Here is an 8,099-nt window from a genome sequence, read left to right as displayed (position 1 = left end):
CGCCATGAATCTATAGAGAGCCTTCTTATTCTGGGGTTTCGAGAGATACGTGTTTTAATTTTGATTATAATCCTCCTTTGCCTTTTTAACAGTTCTTTTGAAACATGCAGAGAAGAACTTATAATTTATCCAATTAGCTGGGCTCTTATTATAGGAAAGGCTTTTCCAGGCTGCTTTTCTACGACGATAAGCTTTCTCACACTCCTCCGTCCACCAAGGAGACGGCTGTCTGGCAGGAGCAGTAGTGCACACCGAGAATACAGAGCTCTCAGCAGCATCTTGCAGAAAGGTAATGGTCCGCTGAGCTCTTTGTGCTCGACCTGAGCTAACTATGGAGGGGAGTGAGGCAGATATCAATTTTTTGTACATAATGTGGTTTACAAATTTCATGGTTGCACCACCTTTTCTGATAGTAGAGGATATAATAGAAAAGGTTATTGGAAAGTGGTCACTAGATGTACCTGAGTCTTCAGTTGACCATGCAGATACGCCAACCCCACGAGATGCTAATGTTAAATCTATGATTGAACGGGATCCTTCTCGCATAAAGGTTACTGCTCCGGAATTACAGCAGCGCACTGCATTAATTGACATCCAGGACCACAGAAGCTGGCCGCAGGAGTCAGAGCGACTATCCCAGACACTGTGGTGCGAATTAAAATCTCCTGCGATGACTGTGCTGTTTGCGCCGCTCTGTAAGGTATCCAAACAATCTGTCCTGTGAACACCGATTGGGAAGTAGACGTTAGCAATAGTGACTGTGGCGCACTGTGGAAGGGAGATTTCAACCGCCAACAACTCACAGTCAAGGCGCATAACTGTCTGCGAGATTGATGCCCGGTGACATATTTTTGTAGAGATCAGAGTTATTAACCCACCACCCCTGCCATTAACGCGATCTACCCTGAAAACACGAAATTTTTTAAATGTGAATGATTTAAGTGGAGAGAGCCACGTTTCTTGTAAAATCACAATATCTGGATTATGTTTATGAAGAAGTAATTCAAGATCCGGTAAAGAAGAAAGTGCGGATCGACAATTCCACTGCATAACTTTTAGACCCGCCATGATTATCGACTGGTTAAAGAGGCATCAAGAGCCTCCTTCACCACATCAGTCTGGGGAATTAATTTGGGGGGTCCTTTCTTTGCTTTGACTTGCGGAACAGCTGACTTCGAGGGTGAGGAAGAAGCTCGACGCTTCTGGGAAGTGGTGAGCATTTCAACGTCCATGCTACAAGTATCTACGTGAGTGACACTGTCAGGAGCGCTGTTGACAGGCGGTACTTGGGGCACGGTAGGAGGCGACATGGAATGACTCTTACTAGCAGCACTTGGGAGTGATGCCGGCGTAGCCGCCGAAACATGTGATTCAGTAGGCAGAGATTGGCAAGCAACAAGTAGAGATAGAGCCTCGGTGAAACTGCCCAGCATTCGCTCGACCACCACAGAAAGAGCCTGTTCTACTGAGGACACTATTGAAGTAGTCAAACTTGACGGTATATCAGCAACAGAGCTTCGCACACGGCTGGCATATGTAGTATCCCTCCGATCCAGAAGTGCATAAGCATCTGCTCTCGAACATCGTTTCGCTTGAATGATATCGAGCAGGCTTTGTTCGTCGGCTCGTTTCGAGCAGTTGACATCATCAACTGAGTGGTTGCCCTTGCATAGGCAACACTGGGGCTGATCAGACGCGCAGCTGTCATCTGAATGCCCTTCTCCACAAACACGGCAGCGGGTCGCCGACTTACACGCTTTACCACTGTGACCGAAACGCCAACAGTTGTTGCACTGAAGAGGACGGGGCTGCAGAGGGTCCACACGATACACTATCGGTCAAACCTTGAGTTCAGAAGGACAGGAGGAACCAGCAAACGTAGTGATAACTGACTCTGTCGCAACACGCACACCATTGAATTCTCTACTGCACCGGTAGACAGAAAGAACCCCCACACCTGCATCCTGAAACTCCTCCAGTATATCCTGCGGGGAAGATACTGGGTCCACGCCACGAACAAGCGTAAGATCGTACCGGTATCTTGGCATACATATAACTAACACCCTGTCCTGGAAACTTCATTTAGAACATATAGCATCTAAAGCAAACAAAACGCTTGGTTATCTTCGAAGAAATTTTACACTTGCTCCATCTTCATTAAAATCATTATTATACATGACCTACGTACGACCGCAAATGGAATACGCTTCATCTATATGGGACCCTGGACAGGTCTCACTGACACAGGTTCTGGAAACTGTCCAGAATCGTGCAACTAGATTCATTTTAGGCAATTACCATCGTACATCTAGCGTCACCCAAATGAAAAAGTCTTCTAGCGTCACCCAAATGAAAAAGTCTTTAAACCTCCTGCCCCTAGCTACCCGCCGTAAGCACTTCCGCATCTGCCTATTCCATAAGATTTTCTACTCCAATTTTCAACTTCGCTCTCGATGGATTCAACCAGCACCGTTCATTTCTCACCGTCGTGATCATCAACACAAGGTCACAGTGCCTCATTGTAACACAGTGACATGTGCGCAATCATATTTTCCGCTAACTTCTAAAGAATGGAATTCCCTACCCGCATCATTAACTAGCATCACTGATTCAACTCAATTTAGAAGAATACTTACCACTCTGATTACATAATGATCGCTTTTATATTTTATTGGAGTGTTGTGTTCTCCACGTATTAGTATTGTTCTTAAACTATTTTATTAATCTGTTCCGTGTTCATTTTGCTCACTTCTTTTTATCCTGCCTCCGTTGTTCTATAGTTTTGTATGAATTGTGCTTTGTTTATTTTTCTTGTTAACAACTGCCCTTCCCCTCTGAAATGTACTTTGTACCTTGAGGGTATCACAAATAAATACCTTTGGAACATGCGAGCTGTTCCGGGATGAAGGCTTTAACCGCTAATGACTGAAAAATTTTGCACTGGAGCAGGTCTGTGACACAATTAATGTCAGCGGACCAGCAAACAATGCCTCTCCGGCCGAACGTTCGCACCTCAGAGATCTGGAGGTAGTGCGTAGTGAGAGATCTTAGCTCCTGCTGAAGGACCTTGGAGCTTTTCATCTTTATCGTTCCCTCACCGATCGGCACAAGAGCCACAGGGATGATGTCAATTCCATTTTTACGAAAATTTTCTAGCGGCAAGCTTTGGGTGGGCAAGCTGGCAAACCAGGTTGCCAACCCTCCACCCGGGGAGGTCAGCGACATACCTGAGCCAAATGCACCCTCAAATGCACATTAACCTGGCCTACAGACCTAACCTGAGACCTGGCCAAATCCCCCACGCAGAACGGCCTCACCAGAGATGACCACGTAGGCACCACCAGGACACCACAGTTGAGCTCGAAGCCAAGCACCAGCAAGAACACGTCGTCAGCGCCTTCCTCTTCCTCTTCCTCGTCCAGCTTCTTCTTCTTTTTTCCTCTTCTTCTTCTTCTTCTACGGCGGAGAAATAAATATTTAACACACGAAACGAAGAAAAATGAAAGTACGCGCTATTTTGAGTAGTCTGCGCTCGTTGTGCCCCCATCTTTCGTCCTTGCCTGTTGTGCCGCGCTGATTTTAAACGTATTAACCTAGTAACAGGCCCAACTATTTGTACGCCTGAGAAGCAGAGTTACAAGTATAGTTATAGTTCCTTGTTAGGGAGCCGTTCTTAAACGCGCGAGTTCGCGAGCAATGGGTTGTGCCAATATGGTGTCGATTGAAATTAGGTCACATAAAAGGGAAAATGGTGCAAATTTTTAACCAAAGCCATAATTTATTAGTTGGAAAACAGAACACAAGACTGGCAATAGTGAAACAACCAGAGGTTGGTGAACTAAGCCAAGAGACGAGTTAAAACTTTGCACGTGCAGAGAACGAGTTGCCTGCTTTGCATAAATAGTATAACAGTGCTATATATTGCGCTGCACTTTACCGGTGAAATTACGGCTGCCTTTTAGAAGAAACACAGGACAGAGAGTTTCGTCAATGCAATTAAAAACTACGGATACCAAATGAAAGAAAATCAAGCGCTTACAGAATAAGAAAGCAGGGGAAGGAACGGGAGGAAAACAAACACGAATTGTCAACTTGCAGTCACAAGAAACGTTGAAGCAAGCACATCCTTCCGGAGATTAAAGAGGAAGATTTCAATAAAAGAAAACCGACCTAATTAAAGATAATCTGTGGCTACCGCACAAATACAAATACTATCTGGGCATGCGTCATATTGCAAAGGGAGCAGAGCATGACATGTTGCATAGAGCACTCTGTTCTCTGATCTGTGATAATAGGAGGTCAGTATAACGTCATCATAACATCTAAAATTCTCAATTTGCACGAAACCCTCTTCCGTCGCAGTTTTTAATAGATTAAACTGTAAGTAGCGCAACCTTCGAGACAGCCCTAATTTTGTATTTACAAGTGACATGGGGTACAGTTTTCTTTATTTTGAAAGCAATGCTCTGCATTCAGGAGGGTATGAAACACCTGTATACTTCAAATCATTACCAAATTCACGCTTATCATAGCGTATTGTTACGTGGCAGCCAGCCGAAGAAAGAGACCCGATGATCGATGGCAATGAGGTGACTTTAATGGCCGCTGGCCTAGCGCGAGCGTTCCCGCCCGTGCCACTGCACAGTTCGTCGTCTTCTTTGTCACAGTATCTTTCACGAAGACCTATAATTCTCATGCAATATTTCACTCAATGATTCACAATCACTCACTCTTACGGCACGTGCAGGAAATTAACAGAATTCACTACGGAAGATGCGCTTTCGTACAAACTACCAAGCGATCATCCGAAAGTGCAATCTGATACCTCCCAGAATAACGTTATAAGATACTTCTCTGGCTAAAAGAGTCGCTCAGTCACAAGGGCGTACCACAGTACCAAAACGACTGCAACACCCTATAGTAGCAATGTGATGCCAACGGAGTTGCTCTTACTTCGGCACTTTCCTACGGCGTGCCAGTTCTCGTGCTGTGGTCTCCTCGTCGCGAACCACATATTGTGTTTCCGAAGATAGCAGCTTTCAAAACCGTACGACTGGAACTTTGGCTAGTATGGCAGAAGACAAGAGCTGTGACATAGCCGACAAGAACGCAGCATGAGGACAAAAAGTACCCAAGCACTTGAAAAGAACGCTGATAAAATTCGAGTTGTCGCGCGTAACAAAGTTACGAGATGGCGAGATACGTCGGCCAAGGCCGGCAGATATAGGCAAGCAAGCCGCAGATTGGCAAGGTGGATGGCATAAGAGCTGCTGCCCGCTGCTGTGAAGCAACGAGAACACAGATGTTTTTAAGTAAAAAGCGTTCTAGCAGAATGTACTAATTTAAAAGATTTTTGCAACCAGTAACTGACATAATGTTTGAAATGGTTATAAATCAAAAATATGTAGCAAACCATATTTCCCTTATTTGTGTTTCTCCACACATTTCGTTTTCGTGCTTCAGTTCCGCAGGCTTAAAAGATATCGCTGGAGCTTGGTTCTAAACCATATTTGAGCTGCGCCTTCACGACATATGTAAATTGTCAGCTACTGAACCGAATGGGACGTCAATGCCGTCGCCTGACCACGTCAAGAAAACTGACCAATAAGCAGCGCAGCGGTGACGAGAGAACCGCTGCGGTACTTCAAGAATTCTATTTACTTTAGTGTGCGCTTGCATCTGTCGCCATCTGTCACTTGCGCCGGCCGTCGCCAGCATGAACTGCGCATGCTCAGTAGAAGATGACGGTCCCTGGAGCTCGGGAAGGGGCATGGCGGAAGGAAAACTCAGGAGAGGCCTTCGCTATCCGAGCTGCACGCGTGCCGGAAGTCACGCGCTTTCGAAAGGACTACTGAGAGTCTTTGGCCGACGGCGGCGCAGCCAGTATTAGAGAGTTTTAGTTTCACGTACGTATCGAGTTCACGTACGCAAACGTGAGAAGTCTACGTAGCATACGCGCATGTCGTTTCAAACCCTTTTAGTTGCACGTACGCGACAGACACCGCGCGTTCTTCCTAGCGCCATCTACTGACAGATGAAGACACTGCTGAAGCCACTCTAAGACAAGACGAGTCAAAACCAAGCCAGCCGAACAGCGTGGGAGCGGTGCTTCGTTAGGCTTAACCGCTGGGAAATCGCCCTCATATCTGAAAAACAAAAGCTATTTGTCGCTTGAAACGTTATGTGAGGGTAAGAATGGCTAAATCGAAGGCGAATACAACAGTTTAGAACACGATATCGCGTCGAGGGATTAGCGACGAAGCTGTTATCGCTGTGAAGCGGCGGGCACGGTGCCGCCATGTTTGCCAACGCTATGTACGCAAGCAACACAAAGTCCGCAACGTAAAAATCTGAATCTCACGTACGTGTGTGAGACTCGCACATACCCTTTGCGTTCTGCGCATGCGCACTGTTCACCCGTAAGAGCTCTACGTACGTGAAGCCTCTGCGTACGTGAAACTAAATCTCTCTATTAGAGAGTTTTAGTTTCACGTACGTAGAGGGTTCACGTACGCAAACGTGAGAAGTCTACGGAGCCTCCACGCAGGTGCTTTGAAACCCTTATATTTACACGTACGCGAAACACGCCACGCATTACGCCCAGCGCCATCTACTAAGAAACACAGACACTGGTTGTAGCCTAAATCATCCAAGACAAGTCTTTAAGCCAAGCCATTCATAGCGAGACGGTTGCTATGAAGACGACCAAAGCTACTTCGTCAGGCTTAACAGCTGAAAAATTGCCCTTCTGTCTGAAAAACAAAAGCTATTTGTCGCTTGAAACCTTATGCTAGGGTAAGAATGGGCAAATCGAAGGCGAATACAACAGTTTAGAACACGATATCGCGTCGAGGGATTAGCGACGAAGCTGTTATCGCTGTGAAGCGGCGGGCAGGGCGCCGCCATGTTTGTCAACGCCACGTACGCAAGCAACGCAAAGACCGTAACGTAAGAATCCGAATCTCACGTACGTACGTGAGACTCGCGCATACTCTTTGCGTTCTGCGCATGCGCACTGGTCACCCGTAAGAGCTCTACGTACGTGAAGCCTCTGCGTGAAGCTGCTGCGCATGCATACGCGCGCTGAGAGGGCGGCCGAGTAGGGGGAGCAGGTGGGAGCCGGCTTCGAGAAATGTGACGTAACCGCTCCTCCTGAGTTCTTTCCTTCCTCCATGGGAGGGGGTCAAGCAGGTGAGGTGAGCATGCGCAGGGAGGCCGAGTGGAAAAGGCGAAAGCGCGAGGGTTCAAGGCCGTGCAAGACCCCCTCATCAGTACCATCATGGTCGTCAAAAAACGTTAAGCAAATAACGAGAAGGGAAGCAATGACGAGAAGTGAGATAGCGCTGAATGAGATGACCGAATAAAAAAAAAAAGGAGCAAGATTAAGGAAAGCGCTCGTAGATAATAGGTGGCGTGAGCTGAGACAACGCCCTCGTGTTGTTTGTTTTCCCTATGGTGGTGTATTTTTCTTCTCTTTGGCTTGCAAAAAACAGTGATGGCTGAACTCTTCGCATTTTTGGTTCCTTTGTAGCAAATTTTATATTCAGATGAGGCAATAGTAACCAGCGGAAATAGTTTCTAGGGTGTGTAGCATATGGCACGCTATGATATGGTATGTTATGCTATATGAAAGTTTAACGTCCCAAAGCTACTCAGGCTATGAGGGACGCCGTAGTGAAGGGCTACGAAAATTTCGACCACCTGGGGTTCTTTAACGTCCACTGACATCGCACAGTATACGGGCCTCTAGAATTTCGCCTCCATCGAAATTCGACCGCTGCGACCGGGATCGAACCCGTGTCTTTTAGGTTAGCAGCCGAGCGCTGTAACCACTGAACACCACCGCGGCGGCGCGCGTAGCATAGTCTTCGCATAGCACAGCGAAAAGCTATGTCAAGCGTAAAGTACTGAGGACGACACCATTCAATTACTTTTTCAATAAAAATTATCTGGCCCTTTCTGGCTATCTTGACGCTTGTCGGCCGCGAAAGACGCATTTATCGACAAGACAAGCGATATTTAAAAATCTTTCCGCCTGTTGATTCGAACTCCTGAGGTCCAAAAAAGGAGACCTCAACTACGGCGCCTCTTTCTTTCTT

Source organism: Amblyomma americanum, chromosome 4 (assembly GCF_052857255.1).
Source record: "Amblyomma americanum isolate KBUSLIRL-KWMA chromosome 4, ASM5285725v1, whole genome shotgun sequence".
Classification (NCBI taxonomy): Eukaryota; Metazoa; Arthropoda; class Arachnida; order Ixodida; family Ixodidae; genus Amblyomma; species Amblyomma americanum.
The sequence above is the reverse complement of the archived record's forward strand: the minus strand, read 5'-3'. Positions refer to the sequence as shown.